General features: G+C 35.3%; 2 protein-coding genes across 4 annotated transcripts in view; both read left to right on the forward strand.

Annotated features, from left to right (window-relative positions):
* Positions 1–26844, forward strand: part of LOC147762101 (uncharacterized) — a 214773-nt gene that overhangs the window by 96786 nt on the left and 91143 nt on the right. The window lies entirely within an intron of this gene.
* LOC106176769 (uncharacterized) overlaps positions 1–26844 on the forward strand; it is a 226984-nt gene that overhangs the window by 55940 nt on the left and 144200 nt on the right. The window lies entirely within an intron of this gene.

Below are 26844 nucleotides of genomic sequence, written 5' to 3' on the forward strand. Positions count from 1 at the left end.
ATCACAATGAAACTTACATTTTGTGAATGCTATCCATTAGTTTCTATAGCATCATTTTCATAAGTAAATAAATGAAGAAAATTAACCTTAATATGATCAAACTCGAGCCTTTTGAATTAGTTACTATAAATTTAGTGAAATTAAATCAAAGATGCAGGCAAGTCTAATGTTCTGATATGGCATCCATCCAATGTGTAAGTTCAGCTATTTTTCAAGTAAAGAAATCGCTGCTCTACTTCCTTGTGGACTCCATATTTTAACCCCACCTCAAAGCAGATCTCGTAAAATCACGGGGAAACTTGGTCTTCTCGTTGAGAACCCGGACAGCCTCTATTATCTTTATTGATCCATCCTCCATTTTAGACCGTCTTCCAATAGAAAAGATTAGTTACTCGCCAATGTAAACTTAAAAATCTGACCTTCTTCCGGAAGATCCCGGAGGATGGCCTAAATCCGCCCCTGAGTTAGTCTAGGAATGGTCCCTAATATTCTTCTGGCCCTTGTGGACTGTCAATGTTCTTTTTATTAAGATAATTTATGTCACTTCATTAATATTATCTTTTGTCTCTTTTTCCAGCTCCAGTCTCCATAGAGCATGGTGACTTCTAGGTGATCTGACTTTACCTGGCTGGACATGGGGGGGATGTATTATTAATATGAAATAGACAGGAAATAACAGCTGCAGGAATATCCCTTCATCTCATGCAACTGTGCAAGACACAGCAAGTTTCAGGATGAATGGGTTATGAAGAACCAGAGACAGGACAGCCATGGTAAACAGGGAACTGGACTTTTTGCAGGTTGTACACAAAATGAACAGCTGGTTTTGTCTTTGAAGTAACAGTGGGTATAATTGGTCTTCTTTCTTACCTCTGTAGAGACACAAGGCCAGTTATCCCAAGTTTTGGATTTGAATATTTTTTAATATAACTTAAAAAGCACGGGTTTAATAATTACCACACTTCTTTATTCAAAAAAAAAATTTATAATTGTAATGCGTATTGAAGTTGTTTAAGGGCATTTTTTTTTTCATTGTTAAATTCAGTATATATATATATATATATATATATATATATATATATATATATATATATATATATATTTTTTATTCACAAAAAGACAAAAATACATATGTAGACACACACACAAACACACACACACACACAATAACACACAAGACATTCATTATACATTAAGTAAACATGAATTAATGTAGATAGCCGGACTACGTACAAAACAGTATATTACAAGTGATGCTGCACATAACAAGATACAAACATTTTACATAGAAGAAATTAGCGAAAAAGTAAAGTAAATTTATAAGTGGAGAAACTAGTCAAAAATGGAATCCCAGGTTCTCCACTCTGTAAGAAAATGGCCTAATTGAAGTTTTTTTGAGAAACATATTTTTCTAATTCGAATTTTGATTTGATATATAAGAGAAGGGAAGGGAAGGTCGGCTGCATTTTTCTTTTAAAACAGGTATATATATAAAATTTGGAGACAAGAATAATGTAATTTAAAGGCTTGAAATTTGTTTTGGATACTCCAAAAAGTATATTTTCATCATAGAGTGTAATTCTTTCATCAGTTTTGTTAGCAATCAAGCGTTCCATTTCAGTCCAAATGTTTCTTATTCGATAGCAATTTAGCAAATCTTCCCTCTCCGCTCCACAGATAAAGCATTTCTCTGACACCTCAATACCGATTCTTTTCAGGTATGACCTAACTGGTAAGATTCTAAAAATTATTCTGTATTGGAACCACTGAAGTTTTGTTTCTCGTGTAACATAGAAACAATTCTCGTAAACATACTTCCAAGTGATATTTATATTTAGATCTAGGTTCCATTTCCTTTCGTGTACCAAGTTTTCAGGAGTTTCACTCATGAGAACCTGATAGAAATCTTTACACGTTTAAGGGCATTTTTAAGGGCATTTTTTATCCACATCTCTCATTTGTTACCAATGCATTTTTTAAAATTTAAACCATTAATTATAAATGCACAAAATATCTAAAAGAAGAATACTTCCATTAAAATATTGTTCATGTACACTTAGCTCTTCATATAAAGTGGCTGAAGGACGTGTTAAAATTTCCTTGGTGACTCCTCTCAAATTACTCCTCAGAAAATGTCTTTCAATTAGTCATTAGTCCAGATTTTTACAATTGTTAGGCAATTTGTGTGCAAATTTCACAAAAAATCTCGAAGATTTGCAGAGTTCTGTTTATTTAATTGTGTTCAATCTGAGAATGTGCTGGTCTCAGCAGTCACAATTGTGTCCAGCAGCCTCCAAAAGACAAGGTCATTTTTAACTTATCACAGTTCAATCACCACAACAATGATGTCTACCATATAAGGTGGGCACTTGGCAGTGTACCATAGTTTTAATATTTTTCCCAACTGGCTCTGGTGGACTGTCAGGTTTTTTGTCTTTTCTTTGTATTAAGATAATTTGTGTTCCTTCACTTATACATTGTCATGTCTCTTTTCCAGCTCCAGTCTCCATACAGCATGGTGTCTTCTAGGTGAACTGACTTTACCTGGCTGAATATGGGGGGAATGTATTTTATAAGACTGAAGCAGACATGAAAAGACAGCAACAGGAACATCTTCATCTCACCCAGTTGTGCAAGACACGGGATGTGGCAAGTTTTAGGATGAATGAACAGCCAGAGACAGGGCAGTCATTGTAAACTGGTGACTGGACCTCTTGCAGATAGCAGACAAAATGTATTTTTTTCTTATATACAAATAAGGATAGATAATTTGTTTCCCCTCTTTCCTTGTAAAGACACAAACACCAATTGTAACATTTTTTTTTTGGGGGGGGGGGGGGAATGATTATTTCAATGTTGAAAGCATGATTAGTATGAATAAAGTTAATGTTTCACTGCTTTAATTATAATGTTAATTTAAGTTTTATAGTTGTTAAGTGCTTTATTAATCACACCTGTCATTTGTTAAGAATTTGAACCAATTCATCTTGTATGCACAAAACACATAAAATGAATATTTACATTTTAATTTGATCACCATTACATACGAGCAGTATCAAGATATAAATACCAAGTTTGGTGAAACAAAAATAATCTTGTGCATTTTACAAAAGCATCCTGTATTTGAATTACTTATCATTGAATTGTTTCTGATAATGTACAAATTTTTAAGGATATTACAGAGAGGATTCACAGGCATTGCAAACAGTAACATTTATCAGTGACATTTATGTTTTTAGCAAATACACTTCTGGAATTGTGTAAAGAGCTGCTGGCAGACCAAGAGGTCAGTTTTATACTAAGTGAGAGAGAGTGCTGCCAGAACCACCCAGAACAAGACTTCCAAACACAGCAGATCCTGTGGAGCCAGTTATATGGAACAGTACAATTACACAACAAATGTGGGTTCCAGGTAACACAAAGAATCAATTTCTCCCATATGCATGGAAACTATAGAGGCAGGGTATATAAAGCAAGGAGATTGTGTTGGACAATACCCTATCACTGAAGGTGAATAGGCACAATGGAAATGTTTAAAAGTGAATTGATATTTCAGCTCAGTTGTGATGTGTTATAATAATTTTCCCCATATGCTTGGAAACTGTTACAGAACTAGTAGAGGTAGTATATACAGTGAGATTGTGGTAGACAATACACCATAACTGAAGAGAACAAGACATCTGTGAAAATATTTAAATGTGAATATATATATTTCAGGTCATATATGATGAGTTATAGATGATCTCTGTTATTGTGAGATCATTAAGTTGCAATTGCAAATTTTATGACATATTTATTATATACAGACACTTTCAGTCTGTCTATATTCTGATCACTGTGTCTGTCCAGTGTCATTGCCATAGTCAGCACTTTGTGACACATCTGTTGTTTACCCTATAACTGATAAACTGTATTTTTGTTTTTTAATTTTATTTCGAGTACATCAAATTGAAATAGCAATGTAGATATGTTTGTCTGTCTATGTTTCTGATTCTGAAATTTATTTTAATTACTAAATATAATTGTCATTTTGTGAATTTATGAAATTATTATAAGTTCATTGTTAAATGATTTGTCAGGTGCATGACAGCAGTCAGAAGGTTCATTGGTCTGATAGTTTGATGATGCCAAGATCCAATGGTTCAAAAGGTTCAATAGTCAGAAGGTTCATTGGTCTGATAGTTTGATGATGCAAAGATCCAATGGTTCAAAAGATTCAATAGTCAGAAGGTTCATTGGTCTGATAGTTTGATGATGCAAATGCCCAGCTGTTCCAAAGGTTTGCATTTATGAATTTAATAGTTTCATAGTTTATTCATTGTAACATATACACCCACCTGGGTAGATGAAAATGAAAATATGAATGTTTTTTTAAATAAGTATGCTGTTAACCAATTACAATGTGTATAACTACTAACTTATGAAAGACGATTTTTGTAATTTACCCAAGTTGCTTTTACTATTACTCGATTGCCAATAGGTGCAGCACTGTCTTGTAGATCCTTCCTAGCAAGGAGAAAGATGAAAGGCAGGGGAAATAGTTTCTGAGCCACCTTTACATATTAATGAGTGCTTTAAACAATTTTGACAATCACCACTGTAACAACTAACTATATGTAGTTAATGATGTAATAGTCAGTGCTCTTTTAATCAACTGTATGATCCCTTTATTTCCTCTAAAGCAAGCATCAAATTCAGAATAGCAGCGCATATTGCTATGCACTGAGCAAAGCGTTTTTGCATTTTGTCTCTAGTGTATTTTGTTTTTCCTGGAATCACTTGACCAGAAAATGGTGCTTTTTCTATTTGTTTTTTCAGAGCTTTGGTAAAGTGTCATGTGTCCCAAAAGATTTCAACATTGTCACATGCAGCTGGGCTCAGCTGTCCCCATCAGTGGTTAAACTTGTCCCCAATGCTGTCTTCTTCTCGTAGATTGGCTCTTCTTCTGAGCAGGAGAGCAGTATGGCAGAGCTTGTTAATAATGTAAACACCAATAACGTCCTTCTGGCTGGTCACATTCTCTGCTACAGTGGACACAGTCTGAGTGGCTGGCTGTGCTGTTTTGTTCCCTCCGCTGAACAGGCTATTATTGTATCTCCCATCTCCTTCCACTGCTATGGGTTGTCGTCCATACCCTCTGAGATCCTAAATGTGACGTAGGTTTTTACAACATTGCTCCATGTCAGCTTTGTTCAATTCTACGTAGCCAGGGCATCTTTTGACGTCTACCCTGGCTCTGACCTTGTGCACTCCCCTTGCCAGCTGTCTGTTGATGTGGTTAGCCCACTCTGTACATCCAGCAATGTATTGTTTGGTCTCTCTCACCTCCTCATGGTGTGGGTTGTTGGAAGTACATGGAGAGCTCAGTGGTTAGCCCACTCTGTACATCCAGCAATGTATTGTTTGGTCTTCCTCACCTCCTCATGGTGTGGGTTGTTAGAGGTACATGGAGAGCTCAGTGGTTAGCCCACTCTGTACATCTAGCAACGTATTGTTTGGTCTTCCTCACCTCCTCATGGTGTGGGTTGTTAGAGGTACATGGAGAGCTCAGTGGTTATAAGCCCACTCTGTACATCCAGCAATGTATTGTTTGGTCTTCCTCACCTCCTCGTGGTGTGGGTTGTTGGAAGTACATGGGGAGCTCAGTGGTACAGGGTGCTTAGGTATTCTAGCTTTTGGAGGTCCTGTTGTGTGCCACTTTTTGGAGTAGTAGTTTGACATGAACTTGCATTCTTCTTGAAATCTTCCAAATCCTCTTCCTTGTATGAAAAGTTAAAACCATTATTATAGAGGTCATGCAGCCTCTGATGCACACCTCTAAAGTTCTCACCCGGTGTTTTGCCAAAATATGTACTGCACTATTTGGCACTGAAGCTGCCAAAATAAGTACGCTGTGAAAATAAGTATGCTGGTGACAGCTCCGTACTGGCGATCTTTGGGCATTTTTTCTTTTAGTGAAACTGTATATCTATCGATATGAAACTAAATCAAATCTATCACAACAAGGGAGGATAATGTATAGGTTTATATTTTGAATGATTATACAGTGCAATTTTCTTAGTTATAAGATTTATAATGCAGGAATTGCCTAAAATGTAATGAACATAACATATTGACATGATCTATTGCAGATCAGTTTTACTTCTAGGTTCAGGTCATTAGATCATATATTATTGGTGATTTATTTTAAAAATTGAGCTGCCAAAATTAGTCCTTGAACAAAGAAGTCATGGTGCGGGCTAGTGCCTATCCTTAGTCCAAACCTTAAAATGAATTCAATACAAAAGATCTAAAAAAGAATTAGGTATGTCTCCATCCACTTGGTGTAGTAGTCTGACAGAGTGAGGACATATTTATTGCCATTCTCTGATAACGGCAGAGGGCCTATCAGGTCAGTGCCAACAGTCTCCCATTTGCCAACAACTTTGATAGGCTGCAACACTTTTTTTAACAATGTTTATTCAAGGGATATGGAGGCAAAGCGCTAAAAGCATTAGATGCTCTCCACGTAAAACAAAATTAAATAAGTAAATAAATAAAACAAACAGATATGTATATGCATATACACAAGAAGCACAGAAAAAAAAATATATATATAATAACAAAAAAAAAGAGATCAAAGGAGGTCATAACTAGTTAACGTACACAACTAAGTACAAACATTAGAGATCAGATTTCAGTATTGGAACACAAAAGTTACCAGAAATAATTAAATACAGAAAGAAAGAAAATAAAAGGCAGAAGAAAAGGATCGTAACTAATTTACGTATACAACACAACTAAATACAATTTGGATTACATTAATAACAAAGAAAATTACATGAAATCAGAAAATGAAATCAGTTCAGTCAAGTAGAGAAAAGATAGTGCTTATTGAGTGATGTCAAGGTTTTCGAGTGGAAAATTTGCAATGGTTTCGAAGATCATTTCATTTTGGGTAGTTGATAGAGATCTATCCACGTTATTCCAACTCCAAGATTATGACTTTCACTTACTATATCACTTGCAAAAATAGAGAATAAAGTTGGCGAGATGTTGTTGCCTTGCCTTACACCAGTACGACAGTTGAACCAGTCAGTATACGTGTCATTGATTTTGACACAGGCAGTTGTTTGATAGTATATGTTTTTCAGTACTCGATAAAATTTCCATCTACCCCATTTATCAATAACTTATACAACCTAATATCTCTATCAATGTAATCGAAAAATTTTTTTAGATTAATAAATGCTGCGAATACCTGTGTGTTATTCTTAACAATACTATTGAGTGCAAAGACATGATCTTCACATGATGTATGTTTCCTGAAACCATTTTGCTCATCTGCATGTAAGTTATTGTTATTCAGGTAAGCAGACAGTCGATTACACAATAACATGTTATATGTTAAATATTTGTGGTGTGGCACAAGTAAATGGGAAAGTAATTGTAATTTTCTTTTAAATCCTAGCTATATAGAAGAGAGGGAGGGGTGGTGTATTACAGTATTTTATCAAAGAAACCATCACTGATTTCATTCTACTTTATAAAAGTCTTGTATCTAGGAAAACTTGTTTCAGCATATTCATTAATTTTATATAACTTTTCTCACAGACCAGCATTTGTTGGTCTAAGTAACCAATACACATTTTGTACAAGGATCTAAGGAATAGTAAAAAATGCTAAAAGCAAAAGGCTGTTACAGTAACAACAACAAAAAAATCATATGTATACGTATAGATATATAGTTCAAATGAAAAGATTCCAAATCTTCGCGTTATAATGATCGTTTTCTCTATAATGAAGTGAGTTACCTGAAACAGTGTACCTTTATAGTCTACCTGTAACTTTGTTATTTCAGTCAGTGTCCAAGGAGAGATTTTATCTACAGAAAACAGCAGATCGTTTACACTAGTGTCTATAGCATACACATGTCACATGACCCCTCCATCTGCTATGGGAGGTCTGAATCCATAATGTGTACTGGTGGCTAGATGTGTGCCTTACTTAACTATTTTGGCTCTGATTAAATCGGGTGCATCCTTGCATACACTGATTTCAAACTGGCCGTCTAGCAGATGCTCATCAGTATATTGGTTAGCTTCCTTTATCTGGTAAACTTCTGGTAATATTAATTATAGGCTGGTGGTTTCTTGTTTGGACTATTTAAACCTAAGAAATAAGAATAGAAATAAAATATACTAACTGCATTTAGACTCCATTTCTCGTCCATATTTTCCGTTTTTGATAGCATGCATAATATGAAAATGAATTTTCTATTTCTGCTTGCCACTGAAAATATTTTACTAATTCCAACCCCTGCTTCCCTTTCAAAGACCCCTATACTTTTTTTTCTTTTGAGTTGTTCTTTTTGTAGAAAAGTTACACTTCCATCTATCTGTCCTATGTAAGCATGTAGCAGCTACCTTATGGCAGGAATAAACATGGCCGCCTGCTAGCATATGGACTGAAAATGTCCACATAAGTTTTGAGTAGATATCAAGCCCAACCTGATTTTCACATATATCTCACCTTATATTCATGTCTTTTCAACCGTGAATAATTAGCTTGTCTGAGGCAGGGGCTAATATAAAAAATGAACATCTTTTATCCTCAAGTCATTGTGAGATTCTTCTTTTAATCAGCACTGCATGTAAGAATAAAGCGATCAAAATATTGATCACTAACAATGATTGGCCACTATTGCCTTTGTCATAGTAAAGAAAAAGCAAACAAACACATATCTGAACAGTTGAAAAAATTAAAAAAGCATTGAAGGGAGGTAGAAAGACATAAAATAAACCTGGGCGCAATCTTGATCCCTGATACTGCCTCATTTATGCCGTAGAGGAGTAGTCCCTCATAAAACAAATCTTCTAACACCTGGCTGTCCATTTTGTTGAGGAATTTAATGGCCACCAAGTTGCCCAACGACAGCTCAGAGTCCAAGAAGACGCTGCCAAAGGCCCTCTACGCTAGCTGGTGATGGATTTTGAAGTTCTCTTCGTTGAGCAGACCTGGGAATGGGGCTTTTTCGTAGAACAGATCAACATCCTTCTTGTCTGCAATATAAGGATAGTTGTTTGGATAATTGGATATTGCAATAATTGTAAAAATAATTCTAATGTAAATTGTAAGAGTGAAAAGTTGCACATTTCTGCAAGAGACCACTCTGATCCGCAATAGAAAGGCAATTTAAAAAAGGCAATTTCCCTGCAACAACTTATGTACCGGCTTAAAAGTTAAAGATGTTTTTGCAGCCACTAGAGGTTCATTACCTATAAAGATTACAGGAAATTGTTAATGTCATGTTAAAATCTAACACCTTGAATATGTCATACAATAGGGTAATTCTCATAAATAATGTGCTAATAGATGTAACACAAACAAACTACAAATGTATGTGGTATAGTAAGCAAATGCTTATTATTTCTTGGTGGTTCTTTAGATGTAGGAAATATATTAGTAAGAAATATTACATACAGGTAGATGGTGGTTCTTCTGTTTCTCGGCCCCCAACAACACCTTAGAGGGCCAATTCCCCTATAATCTCTCAATTAACTGAAATTTAATAAACAAAATAAAGATACACCTCACTTTAAGTAATATACAGCAATAGGTAATCAGTTTTGTTTATAACACCTTGCCTTTTTCATTATTTTTATTTATTATTATTATTTTTTTTTTTTACAATTATATTTAAAACATACCTTTTGTTCTAAAGGGGATAGTTCTTTGGGCAGGGACCGCCCCCTGTCTTCCCCATACTTTCTCCGTTGTTTTTCTGTGTGTTTTGTCTTGGAACATAAATCTATTCATTTCCTACGTACACTTGTGTTGTCTCGGGGAACTTTGGACACAGTTGACGCTACAAGCAGGAAGATAGAGACCGATGTATGTTCCGATATTCACCAAGAACCCTTTAACTTCACATTAATGTTTCCAATTCTCTTCAATATGCTGTGTGTAATGATGTAATTCCCTATGTTTATAAAAGAAGTAATTAAGTGGAGGATGGAATTGTAAGATTAAAATATATCAATAGTCAAGTCATCTATCTATTCTAGTGCTTTTGATTTTAAAAATTCGGCACTAACCTTCTTGTAATTTCCTGCCACGCCTTCATTTTTGCCTCATTGGTTTTGCAAACAAAAATTTCTTAGATTCCAATCACCTGTTCTCACAAATGTATAAAAAGCAATCTCTGTAAACAAAATTTAACCAAAAAGACCATGTTTTATTTTGTGGGATAACTCTCTGGTAAACTCTGAGAATTCTGTTTGAGTTTCTTAAATATCATCAAAAAAATTACAGGTAAAAATCATTCTTCTCACCATTCCTTTCTCACAGTACCAATGTAAGTTACCTGTGATTTTCTTCTTTAACTCCTAAAATTCATTATTAGTAATACATAGAAAACTAATTACATTCCAGGCAAAAGGGTCTGTAAACTCAAAATTGAATTTGACAGGGTCAAAAGATGCTATATTGAGAACAGATTGATTTTTTTCTATTTCCTTTGCCATTGATAATAATCTGGATTGGACTTCAAGTAAAAGTATTGTTTTGTCAATTTTGTCATTACTCCCAGAATAACCATTTTTCCCCCATTTGCAGGTTGTTTTTCTTTACTTAAAATCTTGTTGACTTTTAAAAGCTGCTGAATTCTCTTCAGTGTTCTTTTGGAATGTTTTCTTGTGGTTCATCATTTTTAACAAAATTTTAGATGGATCACAGTTGGAGTTTATTATCAAAGTGCAGCAAGTGCAACACAAAATTTTGTTTCAGTACCTTCTTCCAATTAAGCCAAATAACATAGCTCATGCTGAGTAACATAAGTCCCAAAAAAGCACAGATAAATGCAAATGCAAGTTTGTTGTACAGCATGAACTTTGGTGGAGGCATTTTCAAGGCAAAAGCTAACAAAGAAAAGAAAGGATAGAGCTTAAAAATGGAAAGCAAGGAAGAAACCAACATGCAATATGTAAAATTGTCAGCATCAGTTCTTGACCTTTTCTTTTTCAGCCTTGTAAGGGTGTTCTGTGTTGGTGTAATCTTGGTAACAAGCTCTGTGATATGCTTCAACTTGCCCATCTTACCAGTGACTCTTGATTGTATTGTAGCATGCATCTTGGCAAATGCCAGCTGCTTTTTTAAATGTATCCCAGCTTCATAATATGAAGTTTTGATACACAGTTGCAGGCACAATTTCAAACAGTGATATTGGACCTGTGTACAGAAGGAACTGCCGAAACTCAGTTGCTTTCCAGTATGCAATTTCAAAGAGTGATCAAGGTTTCCTTGCAAACTCTGATGGTATACTGTCTTTTAAGGCCACTAAACGTCTTGATATTTCTTGCAATACCCTATTAACAATTCTACAGGATAACGGGCCCTTCATCCACAGATTTAACAGCCTTTTCACTACCCCCAGACAAACAAGGTGCATATAATCAAGAGGAAAACATGACACCATTCTAATGTTTAGCTGAGATAAAGGGGTGGGTCCCATGTGATGGTCTTCATCATTTTTTTTTATCAAAAGAAATATCGGTTCTGACTGTAGCATTGGTTTCAGGAAAAGGCATTTTTCCCATCCACTTGCCTGCTTGAATATACTTATCACACCCATGATAACCAGAGAAAGACTTGACATTTTTCACAAAGGGACTGGCAGGTGTATCACAAATGAATGAATGGATAGCAATAAATAAATAAATGTTTCCCATGACAGGGGAAACCTCCCTGAATTTGTTTAAATTCATCAATAAAATCATGAAAATATTCGTTGATATCATTGGGCTTTGCTGTGCCTGAATATAATGCAATGATAAAAGGCTTACTGTATTGGTTAGGAATATTTACAATTCTCTCCATTATAGGCCAGAAATTATGACCAGTACTCTTAAACAGAGGGAGCCCATCTACATTTATCTGGAGGCTAGGAACAAAATTGTCAGATATACGCTGAATGTCTTGGATTTGATGGCAAAGGCTGTGAACAATCCCAAAATAAAAATAGTCTCCACCACATTTACTTATAATGTCATATTGGGTAGTTGTTTTTTCTTTAATATTCTTGGGTCCTTAGGCAAATGAAGATGGTAAAAATCTGTTAAATGACCAATGCTTATTTATGAAATTCAATGGTGTACATAATAACTTACATGTAGATTCAACAGTGGCCTTGCAGGTATTTGTAGGAGGTAGAGGAAATGGAGACTTGTAGTCTTCTCTTGATTAAAAAAAATTATCCCATTATCTAAAAATCTGTGTGTTATCCTGGGTCAGTTCCATTTTACACTTTTCTAGGTCCTTCTTAAATATTTTTGTGTCCATGAGGGTTCCATCTGGTTCTAGGACCTGTAATTGTGGTATTTCTTTATGTTCATATCCCTGTGTCATTCTTGGAGTTAGAGAGCCATACACAAGTTCTTTGTTGCTAAAACTTGCAGACACAACCCAACGTGATCCAGCATGATGAATGTGAATTCCAGCTGTAACTACAGGTTGCAGGCCTATCCAGATAAAGCATACGGCTTGGTGAGGTGCAGTTACAACATTCAAAACGTTTTCAATAAAATGAATTTTTGTGCAACAAGACGTAGAAGATGAGGTTCATATACACACGACAGATACGAGTGCAATCTGATGAACTCCACAGTTTAGAGATATAACTGTAAGTATTGTAGCAATGTCCAGCACAAGGCCAAAATAATAGTTCAAGTTCCTAATTGTTACTTTCTTCCACCTCCATCTTTTCTTTCTGGTGCCCATTTTAGATAGTTAACGATGCTTCCTTCTCTGTACAGCTATATCTTGACATCATGACATCTGGAAAAAAAAGTGAAGTAGAAATGTAAGCATATATGTATCGAACGTACGCTGGCAGGCGTGCCTATCATAGCTCATTGAGGGATTCTAAGAATGAGGTTAAGATTGGGTGTTAAATTCCAGCTAGGGTGCAAAATGTAAGAACTATTTTTTTAGACTTAGCTGCCTAAACTGGAGCTGATAGATAGCTGATATGTTTATTACAAAAAACAAATCAGGCACAAATTACAGCAGTAAATGTAAAACACAATGCAACATTAATTTAATTACCTTTGATCACCTTAAAGAAGTTGCTGTGCCCAAACGGAAATTTATTTCTCTTCCCTGAAAAATTCATCCCAGCCATGACTGTTGGTCATACACCTACAAATAATATTTATAAAATAAAGGATATATTGAATAAAATCAGAAATGTCTTGGTTTGATCAAGAAAAGTCCAAAAAATTGGAATAATAACCTGCACTTATTTTTAAAATTCTGATAAAAAGGTTTATACTGCCAAACAAACCAGTATAACGTAGCTATACACATGTAGGTTGGACTTTGTAATGTAATTAATTTACTAACATGGACAGAAATGTGTCAAGTGTAAAAAGTATTAGTTATCATTCCATAAAGGTTTGATCATAACTTATACCTGAGTTCTAGGTTTCAGATATGTATTTTACACATTAAACACAGGAAAAAATGAAGTAAATGCATATATATTAGTATTTGTCCTACCTTTGCATGGCCTTTTTAGTGTGATCACACATGTTGATACCTCCTATCGCAGCAACTGTGGCTTTCTATCAAATGGAAAAAATAAATGTCATTATTATAAAAATAATAACTAGTTTTTGTAATTATATTATTGAAACTGTGTGGCAAAACTTGCAAATATACAGGCATCAAACAGCAAAACATGCTTTCTTTTTGGTAATTTTAGGTACTGATGTTATATATGAAATGCCCACAGTCACAAGATGGACAGAGACATACATATGTCACGCTGATCCATATTGCATGAACTAATAAAAAGGGAAAAAATCTTCATATTTGAGTGTTGAAAGTGTAACTGTAACTGTAAGGAACTGGAAAAAATGAAAAATATCTATTCTTACCAATAGACTAGACTGTTCTTGTACCTGTTCTTGTACATGAGACATTTCACATGTTTCTTTTGGCTTTCCCACATTTCCGTAATTTTTTCTGTGTTTAACCAAGTGTGTCCCGTCCTGCAGGATCACTGAAGGCTACCAGCAGCTGGTTAATTAGATTTAATGTTTCTTTCTCACCCCTGGTGGTACGTCTGCAATGCAAAGCAACCTCTTTCCAAGTCAGTCATTTCATATTTTCATCTCTGTCAGTCGATGGATGCAGTTCATTTGCCTTGGCATCAAGTAAGAGCTGGAGGTTGTCTCTGTCCCAAGTGAAGATGTACTTGCTGAGAGTGGACACTGAAGACACTGTATAGAGGGTGGGAATCAGTGGTGCAGCCAGTACACAGGCACCTCATAAAATGCCAGATGTCCAGCCTGATGACTGTATCTTCCCAACCGTGAAATATCTTCCTCAGGTATGTTTTACTACAGCAGTCCCTATCTACATATAATGATATACCAAAGTTGGAAGAGGGCGCCTGTATCCCTGTACCTAGCAACCAACTCCTGTGCCATTTTGGTCAAGGGGTGGCCCTCACCTGCAGTCTTAATTTACAGAGTTCAGGACTTGACCATGCTCATTTCCAACATTTGTACACCACATATGGTCTTGGTTACTGCACCAGCTTATTTCTTGACAACCTTTTTAGTCGAGTCAAGCTTTAAAATATTTCCAAACTGACTTGTCAGCACTGCTTTCAGTTCAGGAAGCCAGTCCATGACATCAATGGCATATGCATGCATCAGCCATCTTGGTTGGGGCTCATGCTCTCTGGGCGGAGGCAGAACAAACACTGGAGGGGTAATGAGACCTGTCTGGGAAGCTTTGTGGAAGGCATCGCAGTCTGCGCCATACTGGACAACCTTACTAAGCCAGGCGTCTGTGTGTTGTACACGAGGCTTCTTTTGTATTTGTGAGCTGCTGTTTCTTAGTCCCCTCTCGTAAGAGACTAATCACTTTAACATCGTGGGCCAACTTCGCTGTTAGAACAGCAGGGAAGTAAAGTGGGTGGCCAACATCCAGCTGTTGGATTATGTCCCTGCTCCAACTCACCAGTTTCCAAACCAGAGTCCAAGAGGAGTGTATCTAAAAGCCCCCCCCCCCCCCCCCCCCCCCCCCCCCCCCCAACAAAGGAAATTCCAATTTGATAAGTCTTTGCGCTGCTAAAATATGTCCGTCATTCAGCCATCCATTTCCTAACAGTGTATTTATGCCCCCCTATATTTTCTGTTATCTGAGAATGCAATATAAAATCAAACGATGAGTTGGTGTAGGATGTTAGCCTTTTACAATATGGGTTATATATGTATTATTTATATATAACATCAGCAGGCAAGATGATGTCCCTTCTCTTAGAGGATTGTAGAGGAAATTTTTACTCCAAAATCTGTCTTTAGTCAAGTTAGAAAAAATAGTCATTATAAATATAATTCAAGATACATGTATCTAATTTAATCTTCATTTGTCCTTTTATACTTGTTACTGCAAAACAAACGGTTTTGTAGATATGATGATCAAAGTTTATTATAGTGAATGTGGAGCGCTTTGGTTACTCGTCCATGAACGGTGTAGCTTACACATACGGTCCAAAACTACAAAAAATAAATAAATAAACAAGATAAACTAAATGAATTGTGAATGTAGTATATAATTAAGTAGAATCTAACAAATAAGTAATGGATTAATGCTTACTTTTTACGCCCCATGTAGTTCATAACGTGTGTCCACCTGTTCCGTTCAATCGTTCATAGCATTGTCCATATAATAAGTGCACATTACCACTCTGCGTACATCCGGTGCATTTACAATACTGTAATGTTTGTTCTACAAACCCGTCACCATCTCCACATTTCATCAGTTGAAGGATTCTATCTTGGAGAAGTAAACAGTGTGGACACTGTGTTGTGAAGGTAAAAACATTCTGCATGGAAAGACTCTGCTTTTGGATCACTGAGGGGTCAGGTGATACAGTGGTCAGGGCATGTGTCTTCATTCTTCAGGTTCAGTTTTTATTCTTTGTCTTCAGGTAATGCAGGCTTGTTGATAAATCATTCTTCAAACTTTGACATTGATATAAGCAGAAATGGACCCTTTGGTCAGTTGCCACAGATCACACAGCTTTCTGAGAGCCCTGAAGCCTTCTTTTCTTCAGTGCATATATACATGGTCTGGTCATATTGAATAGTGAATAATAGTATTGAATAGCTAAGTAATAAAATTATTTTCTATTGCCCTAAAAATGATTCACTGTGAAACTCTTCAAAGGTGTACAGGTTTAGACCATATATTGAAATGTGTGCTTCCTAGGTAACATAACTCACATGTATACACCATAGCCCACAAGTGTAGCCATCTAGCTGTTTTTCATGGTCAATGGTGACAAACTTGCACCCAATTTCTTTTCTTCTGGAGAAGTTGCTGAAAATACATTACAAAAAAATTATACCTCTCAACCTCATCATGATATTGAATTGCCTGCACCTTGCTCATATAATTAACATAATTTATATAAACCCAGGGACAGATTGAGACCGTCTTCAGGGTCTTCTGGAAGCAGTCCGAGCTCACATGTGGGTATTTAATTTTTTTCTGTTGGAAGACAGTCAAAAATGGACAATGGACCAAGAAAGATAATTTGGAAGACTGTCAGAAAATATCTCTGGATCTGCCCCTGTAAACCTATTATTCATACAATACAATATGACATGTCTTTTAACTTATTTTAATACACAAATGTAGAATTTTTCTTGTAAAACAGGATAATTATATAGATATGTTATTGCCCAATATCTTATAGCAGAATTACAATTATTGCAGAGATAAACTGCCTACAATAGTAAAAACAACCCAAATCCAAAATTTAGATCTAAGAGAGTCCCATATAAGGGTTGAATACTTACCAAGACAGAGTAGTGTCCTTGTCTAATGCGAACTCCCACTATCACATCATATTCTGAGAGGTCTTTCTATATCACAAACAAACAAAAAAAATTAAAAATAGAAGCAAGTGGAATTTAATTCAAATTAATCTATTCATTGCAGTTTGGGATACTAGGAAACAATTCCTAACTGAATGCCACAATGCCTTTATGAAAAAAAAAGTATTGAGAATAATGATGGTCTTTTGTAACATTAATATGAAAGGTAACCTTTTTTTAAACTATTACATATATATTAATGCATTTTTAATAGTCTCTGTGCATTTAAAAGTGGTTAAAATAAAATTCAATGTTTTCATTATATTATTTGAGGTTAAGTTTATAACACCAAACACAGTGCAATCACCTTTAAGACATAATGAAAAGTGTCAAAATGAATATTTATGTTCAGTGGCTAAAAATAATTGAAAATTCTATCTTCAAGGCAATATCTTCAAGGTTGTTAAGGATCAGGTTGAAGTCTTCTAATACATTTTGTTTTGTCCCAAATTATAAAGCAGTCATCAAGGCAACGTTTCCATGTGTTTTCTAATTGATTCCTAAATTCGAATCCAAAACATTCTTCGCATTTTTTGTACAAGTCTTTTTCGATGTACCCTAGGACAAGTGTAGTATAAGTGGGGGCTACTTTTGTACCCATTGCAGTTCCTATTTTTTGGCGATAATGTTTGCCATTGAAGTGGAAAATATTGTTTGTCAAGATGAATTTAAGTCCTTCTGTAATGAGGGTATTTTGGATACATTTTGGAATATGTGATGGGTATCTTTCTATCCAGTAGCTGATTGCCTCAATGTCCAAATCTTGAGGGATGTTTGAGTACATGTTGGTTATATCGAAGGAGACTAGTATTGCATTTTTGATTTTTTTGGCAAGTTATTAAGGCAGTCCACCATGTCCCTTATGTAGCTTTTTACTTCTTTGGTAAATGGTTTTAATAAAATGTCTAGAAAATTGCTAAGTCTGTGAGTTTCACATGCTGGCCCTGCTATAATTGGACGCTTAAACGATTTGGGCAATATTGTCCATACAGCTGTAGCTGACTTAAATGTTATTTTTGTTAAAAATCTTGTGTAATAAATAACCTGCTGGAAAATGGGATTTAATAAGCTTTAAAAATACTTTACTGATGTTAGTCTGTACATTTCTACTAAATGGTGGATTGAACCATAGGATATTTCTTTTGCGAGTTTTTTCAGGATTTTGTAGCAATGTTTGTATAATGGAGTTTGTGGTTGAAACTGGCTGACTCGAGTGCCTCCTGGTACTCCCTCTTTGATGATTCAAACATGTTTTCATCACTAGAAATTGTGGATAGTCTAGTGTTTATTGAGTTTGGTATGGCATTGATGACAGTAGTGCTGCATTAGGTTTTTTGAATGTATGGTCCGAAGGATCTGTCTTTCAGGTTGAAGGTCACATCTAGGAAGTTAACGGAGTTGAGCCAGATGCTGGTTGTGACCTTTAATCCGAGCTGCTTCATGGTGGAGGTTAAATCCTTGACTATCTTTGTAGCGGACCACAAGTAAATGAAGAGACACTGTTGGATGATACTGCTGTTTATTCACGCAGTGTGAACAGAACTGAACAGAATCTGAACAGAAACTGAACTGAAACTGGTGAAAACTATAAAAAGAAAAGAAAAAGAAAAAATAATTATAACAATACAGTTAAATATTGAGATAAACTAAATATACTAAATAACTTAATTCATGTGATCTTGACAAATAAAAAATCGATCTTTACATATGTGTAAATTATTTATTATTTAATTTTAAACACTTACACTAAAACAATATCCAGACTCGTTTTCTCCGCTGCCAACTGGCTGCTCAGACACGGCCATTACAATCTGAGCTGGTACTGTAATTTTATTTGATAACATAAATATACATGTGCATGTTGGTCATGAAAATGCCACACCCATACTAACATAAACTTTAATAAACACGATGCTCATAACTTATGTTACTGATTAAACTTAAGTAAACTTTTGTAAACTACACAAAATACCTCTATATAAGTGAATTACACTTTATTAAACACATAAATTTTACACAATCTACACGTAATATCGTAACATACCTCCACTCTGCCAGTAATGTGCCATGAATTTCGAACGGCTCTTAAATTTCGAACGATCTTAAAATCGGCCGTCTGGAGTTTTTTCTGGACCATGAATTTCGGCCAGTAAGCAATTTTGCGCGATCTTGATTTCGTGAATTTCGTACACCTTAAAATCGGCCACCGGGCTATTTTCGCGCTCATAAAGATCTAACAGTCGGCAATGTTGCCCTAGCGTACCTTTCCCCAAGTACTACGTGTGCGGCCCAAGGTGCAAGATAACGATCGGTACAGTTAGTTTAGGACGCTAAACAACATCGTCATATCCATTCATTCAGATAACAGGAGAATCTATTAAGAGTTGTACTGTGGGGCTGTTGTTTCTTTACCGCAGTACTCGGTGTGAGATAGCAATCGGTAGTTTTGCTGAGGCGCACAATAGCATAGTTAACAGTAGAGACTTCAGTAACAGAACAAAAGAAGCAATATTAAGAGCTGCAATAAAGATAACCATTATTGCTTTCTTGTCTCGCTCAGATCGTTCATGATCTCCCACTGACGATCTTCCGCTAATGAAGTCCCTTGAAATGTACAAATGAAATGAAAAGTATTTAAAAAAATTATAAATTCCAATGGGGAGGGAGGGTTAAAAACAATTGAGAAAGATCTCTGACTGACGTTCTTCTGCAAACGAAAGCCACTGAACGAGTATGAGCTTTCTCGTTTTGCTCAGATTGCAAATGATCTCCCACTGACGATACGAAAATTGCGTTCTCATCTTGCCCTTTGGCTTACGAAGTCTCTTTAACAAATATGAAAATTGCCTCCTGTCTCTCTCGGATTGCGAACGATCTCTCACTGAAAATTTGAAAATTGCCTTTTTGTTGGTGGGCCGACGTTGGGCCGCCGACTCCAACTACGTCGGCCCACCAGCTACTGTCGCCGGTGGGCCTACGTTGGCCTGACCATCGGTCCAACGTTGGCCCACCAGCGACATACAACATGAGTGGCCCAACGTCGGCCCACCAGCGACACCGCTTTTATTTATTTTTTATTTTCTTTATTATTTGTTAATTAATTGATTTATTAATTTTTAAATAATTATATCATCATTATTATTGTCATATATAATGGACAAAACACAATGTAATATTTCAAGAGTGTTTATTTTTCTGTAATATTTCTTCCTTAAAATACAACAAGGCAAGTTATAATGGACCTTCAGATAAATACTTTAAAAAAAAAACCATTTAACTGTCAAAAACATATGCATATACCAGTCAGTCCATTCAGCAGTACAGGGAAACAAATTTTCTTATATTTCCAAAGCCATACCAGTCTAATGCTGTCTTTACTTGCAGCAAATAACACTATGTAGGAACAATATTGTTCATATCACAAAATGTACAAACAACAACATTAACAATTCTAAGTTAACTCTATTCAGTACTCTAACTGCAACATATCTGTTTGAAAGAACCAAGCATAAGTGCTTTAATTTGTAGTCAGAACAATTTTAACGGTCAAAAACGTCATATACATGTTCATATATTTCCAAGCACAGTTAGTCTATGTCTTTGGCAAATATCCCCTAACCTTAATTAATAGTCAATCTTGACTAAGGTATCCAAATTTAATTTCTCAATAAGCATGTAACATGATACATACTTTCAACTCGGGACCGAAAAAAAAAAAAAAACATTAGTCTTGCAAAGCCTGGACCCTTTCCTTTTCTGAAAACAACAGATTGAAGTGATTACAAGTAGAAAGTAGTTGTCCATCATGTCCCTATTAAACTGAAATGTTTACATGTAAATTCAACATAAGTAAAAGGATTGGCATGGAGATCAACATCATCAGAATGAGAATAAACTGATCTATTTAAGAAACCAACTGATACATGTAGTGCAAACATGGAAAAGAATCTTATTTTTGTATTAAAACAGTAATTTCAATTTTTTAATATGTGTAAAAAGAGACAAAGGAGAATAAATATGATTAAATAAATATGATTAAATACAAGGGTGTAATACATACCAATCTTTTTCAACAATCTTTGCTGCCTTCCCCCCTCCCTGTCACTGGCATTTTTCAACCATGTTTTCATGATTCTTTCTGCGTCACTTTCCTTGATACCATTTTTTTTGGCAGCATCTGTTAAAGTTAAAACATTTCTAAATAGATTTCAGTGTTATTACAATCAAATAAAGGCGTGAGATGTGATAGAGTGGGAAAATATTACATCATGAAAAATTATTTTGACTCACCAGTAGACACATACTTACCATGCAGGACTCTGGCAATTCTGCTTTTGCACAGACCATGTTTTTCTTTGCTTCCATCCCCTCTTGCACGGCCCTTCCAGTTAAATAAAGTTGCCATAGGAGATGTCATCAGCGCTTCCATCACCACCAAGATATCCTTTTTATTACTTAAAAATAGAATTAACCTGTCATCAGATTCCTCTTCTGCAAGTCTAGATGGCAGGTGTCTCCTTTTGTGCAAAATTAGCATTTAATACAGTGGTATATATTACTATAATCATGATGATTATATATATTAAGAGTGTGAGTGATGCAACCATGGAAAAATGGAAATTTTACATTTTGATAAACATACAATTACAATTAATATAAGGCACAAATAATAAAGTATTTTTGGAATTTAACACAATTTACAGGTAATATGATATATAATGTCCCCCTCACCTCCTCTTAGCTTCTATGTCAGTCGTGTCCAGGTCAATATCACAAATGTTTTGGTTCATTGATTTAACTGCTTTGGCGCACTTTTCCCTTGCCTTTCTATAGTCACCTAAAAATTACTGCCTAGTTAACATTGTTGTAGAATTTGCCACTGACCAAATGTTGCACAAATTTTCATTTCTTATATTCCAAATTTATTGATAATGTTAATTTAATTGGTTCCACACACTTACTAGTAGACTTCAACACTTTGCAGTCATACACAGCCCAATCACTATCTGGTGGCACACACTCCTCTATGGCTCTTCAACCTCTCATAACTGTCTTGGGGGGCCAAAGGCACTTATTACCTTTGACCCATTCATCAGGGGCCACTGCCACTGAATTTTCCTCAGGGAAATATACGGTTGAACTTTGAGCGAGACATAATCTCCCTGTGATAGAAATGTTATAAAAGTTAATAAATTTATGCCTGTTTATCACAGAAGGGGTAAAGTAATAAATTGGTTATTTAATGGTAATAAAATGAATTTTGATTTGATCTGCTCTGGACTGATGCTCACTAATCGACCACTCGGATTATTCACGGACCATATGTGTAGTCTACTAGATTCCACAGGATATATAAAAAAATTTTCTTTTGTCATAAATGGTTGACATATCAATCTCCGTTCTTGATTGAAAGTGATAATATTTTTTATGATGAAAGGTGTTTGTCCAACATTTATGTTTTTTTTATCAGTTAAACAACCGGATAATGCTATATATTCCCTTTCTGCAAGACGGCGTATCACTTGTTGGAGTGGCACTTTTGGTTTTCGAACAAGTCTCTTAATAGTCTGAAGATAGTTTTCAAATGGGAAACTTGAAAAATTGTGTAAAATTCCATACATTTAAGCATGTGAAGCCAAATGTGTGAGTGAATGAACGTTATAAATTATCTGTTCTGCACCATATGCCTCACTCATGTGCTCCACGAAAAGGGAGAGTATTTGACCAGCAAAATTACAGTAATCTCCACACATTGTCTAACTACACAAAATGGTGATTGCTACAAAAAGCATAATAAAATGTTTATACAATGCATTTGGCAGTTTTCCTCTTAGAACAACAGGACCAGTATACATAAGAAAGGTTCGGAACTCCGTAGCCTTCCATCTTTCAATTTCTGATAAAGCCCGTCCTTTACGTAGAAATTCTCTGGGAAGAAAGTCTCTCATATTGTTTATACCATCTGAGATACACCTAATCATGTTACCCCCCAGTCTCACATGTAGTGGTCCATTCATCCACAGTGTCAACAACTTCTTCATAACCCCTAAACATACCAGGTGCATGTAATCTAGTGGAAATTGGCTGATCATGCCAATCCTCAAGGAAAGTAAATTTGACTCACCACGTTGGTGTTCATCATACATCATCTCATTAAATGCAACATCAGTTGGAGGTTGTGCATAAGTTTGTGGACAAGTCATATGGTGATTAACCCACTCACCACTTTGAACACAGTTGTCGCAACCATAATACCCAGTGTGACCTTTCAATTGTACGTTTCACAAAGCTTTCGCGCAGCTGTATCACAAACAAAATTTGATATCCTAACAGTGAAATTTTTGTCATCATAAATTAAACCAACTTGTTCTAAGTGTCTCATTTCTTCCACAAATTTATTCAGAAACTGATTAGCATCATAGTAGAGGGGCCATGAAGATAACCATCAAACACCACTACAGCTTTAATTATTACTAGGACATATGTGACATACTGGTGTACAAATAACCATCAAACACCACTACATCTTTATTACTAGGACATATGTGACATACTGGTGTGCTAATAACCATCAAACACCACTACATCTTTATTACTAGGACATATGTGACATACTGGTGTACTAATAACCATCAAACACCACTACAGTTTTATTACTAGGACATATGTGACATACTGGTGTGCAAATAACCATCAAACACCACTACATCTTTATTACTAGGACATATGTGACATACTGGTGTACAAATAACCATCAAACACCACTACATCTTTATTACTAGGACATATGTGACATACTGGTGTACAAATAACCATCAAACACCACTACATCTTTATTACTAGGACATATGTGACATACTGGTGTACAAATAACCATCAAACACCACTACATCTTTATTACTAGGACATATGTGACATACTGGTGTGCAAATAACCATATTTCAGCTGATTGAAAGTCAACTGCAGCTGGTTTGTCTTTGCGGCTTTGGTAAACAAATGCTAGCAGATAATTACGAGACCTGTATGCTGGGGACTTATAAGAATTCCTTTTAGAACATTGCATTAAAATATGAGATGAGAGTTGATACATTGTTTCTTATGTGTCTGAAAGAAAAAAATCAGTTTGTGAAGTCATCCATTGCCCCCCCCCCCTCCTTTTTTTATTAAAAACTTTTCCCTATAATGCAGACATGTTGCATATATTATATTACGTATCACCCCACCTCTATTTGGGGAAAATATTTGTTCCTGACATAATGTCCTGAAATCTTTTGTTTGAAATGATTTGTCTCAATGCTGTCTAGGTTTGTGTACCAGGCTCCAACCATTTCTTTTTCCTTCCTGACATCAGGAGATAGGGTCCATGTTCCTGTAGCCATCCACAGACATCCACTGGTATTCATTCTGAACATGGTGCATGCCCCCCCCCCCCCCCTTGCATTCAGCAAGAGTCCCCCCCCCCCCCCCCCCCCCCCCCCCACTTTGACTGAGTAAAAATTTTAAAATACACAATTTATTTATTTATTGTATTTTTGCATGTAACTGTCTTACCATAGATACCAAACCATGTTTTTGTTTTACATCAAATTTGCAGAGTGGCTTTGTTTAGTAAAAGGGCCGTTTTAATTAAAAAATAAGCAGGATTTGATTATTTTTACAAATACATATGTACAGTTTTATAAATATTGAAAGGAGCTATTATATAACTAATGGTAAAACTGGTGAAGTTGTAAACCTATAGGCCTTGGCCCATATTTGTATATATTTGGTGCTGTCACAGAAAAAATCTATTAAACTATTTTGTTGCTACATGTCTTATGTTTTGTGTCTGTATATTTTGGCGGCTTTGCTGCCTTTTCTTATGTTAGTGCTCATCTTATGGTTTTACACAAAGATAATTAGGTATAGAAGATGTCTGCAGCAATTCTGTATAAGTAATATGCAGATAATCATGTCATTATTATTTCTTTTAAATAAAGAATTCAACAACTTTTTGCAGTAACTGTTAGTATACTGAAGCTTTTATACTAGTATGTATACTACTGTTGTGATCTAGGCGTAGTCTTTATAAAAGATGAGTACTTATTATTACTTTGTAATTTTTTGTTAAATTTTTAAAAATTAAATTGAATCAAAAGACAAGGTATCTTTTTATCTTAAATGTTCAAAGTTATTTATTGAGTTAGCTTGCCTAAAGTAGTGCTAATAAACCAATAATGGATAAAGCAAGTCAGAATGATGACTGAATCATCACATTGTTAATGCCTGTTATAAGTAATGGTACCTAGTAAATTCACACCTGGAATTTATTCATAACTTTCAATTTTAATGCACTTCTTGAAAATGTATATGACCTTTGTTTTTCTGAGAATTATCATTTCAACATTATAAATGTACCAACCAACTTTTAATTATAAATAAATATTAAATATTATTATTTGTTGTTGTTGTTTTATTTATATGACTGTGTAAGAATATCTAGGTCTAAGAACTCAGTCCCAATAAAAATAAGAGTGCATTCAGTGCTTTATCTGTCTAGGTAGATCAATTCAGGGGGACTCTTGCTGAATGTAATCAGATTAAGAGATTAGCATACCACCCCCTAGCTTTGAGTAGAAAATGGAAAACAAGCATGTTATAAACAAAAGGAGGCGAGCCAATCCAATTGCATTCAGCAAGAGTCCCTGTGGAGTTGGATCGATTTACATAGACCAATAGTGTCATTGGGAATGAGTCCTAAATTGAGGCACAAGTAGATATGTCAGTGGCAATACTAAGATGAATAAAAATAAAACGATAAAAAGAAAGTGTAGTGATAGTTTCTAATATGATTCTTTTACTTCCAAAAGTATTTTATGCGGTTCAAAGTGATAACATTGGTAATATTAAAGAATCGGGGACCACTGAAAGACAAAGTATTTTGCAAACTTTTTGAGAGGTAAAAAACTAGGCCATGTCTCCCATTTCTCCCTGCAGAATCTTACAGATATCAAGTCAGCGACGTTGTATATGTGCGCACGCATGTTATTACGTTGCTCATTCTTCTTTGTTGCGTTAAAATGATACATACGTTACCATAAAGCGTGTAGATATTTTTTATTCTATTTTCATTGGTTGTCTCTCCTTTTGTGCGCCAACACTATATTTATGAAACACAAATAAAAGACATAAGTGTTGGCCCACAAAGCGAAAGAAAACCAATGAAAATAGAATAAATATTTACACGCTTCAAGGTAACGTATGTATCATTTTAGCGTAACAAAGAAGAATAAGCGACGTAAAAACAAGCGTGCGTACATATACAACGTCGCACACAACCACAGAGTCGCGACAACAGAGAACAAACAATGAAATCAGAAAACAATACCTTCACGTTATTTTGTAACGTATATGTATCATATTTACGTAACAAATAAGAATGAAGGCCGTAAAACGTAGTGCGCACATATACAAAGTCACACCCACTCACAAAGTAAGTCGTGACATTTGGTCACGTACATATATATCGGTAACGTATGAATCAAATGTACAATTTTCACAGATAGTTGAAGGCAAGAAATCTTATTTGTCTCATTTTCTTTCATTTTGATGTAGCATTAAGACGTAAGTGCTGTCCCACAAAACGAAAGAAAACCAATGAAAATAGAATAAATAAATATTTACACGCTTCATGGTAACGTACGTATCGGTAGCCTATGTATCATATTGACATAACAAACAGAATGAACGACGTACAAACGTGCGCACATATACATGTACAAAGTCGCACACACTAACAAAGCCGTGACAACAGAAAACAATCAATGGAATCAGAAAACAACACCTTCATATTATTTGGCCATGTATATATCGGTAACGTATGTATCATATGAACAATTTTCACAGATAGTTGAAGGCAAGAAATCTTATT

This window comes from Lingula anatina, chromosome 4, assembly GCF_051362555.1.
Source record: "Lingula anatina isolate TDL-2025a chromosome 4, LinAna3.0, whole genome shotgun sequence".
Lineage (NCBI taxonomy): Eukaryota > Metazoa > Brachiopoda > Lingulata > Lingulida > Lingulidae > Lingula > Lingula anatina.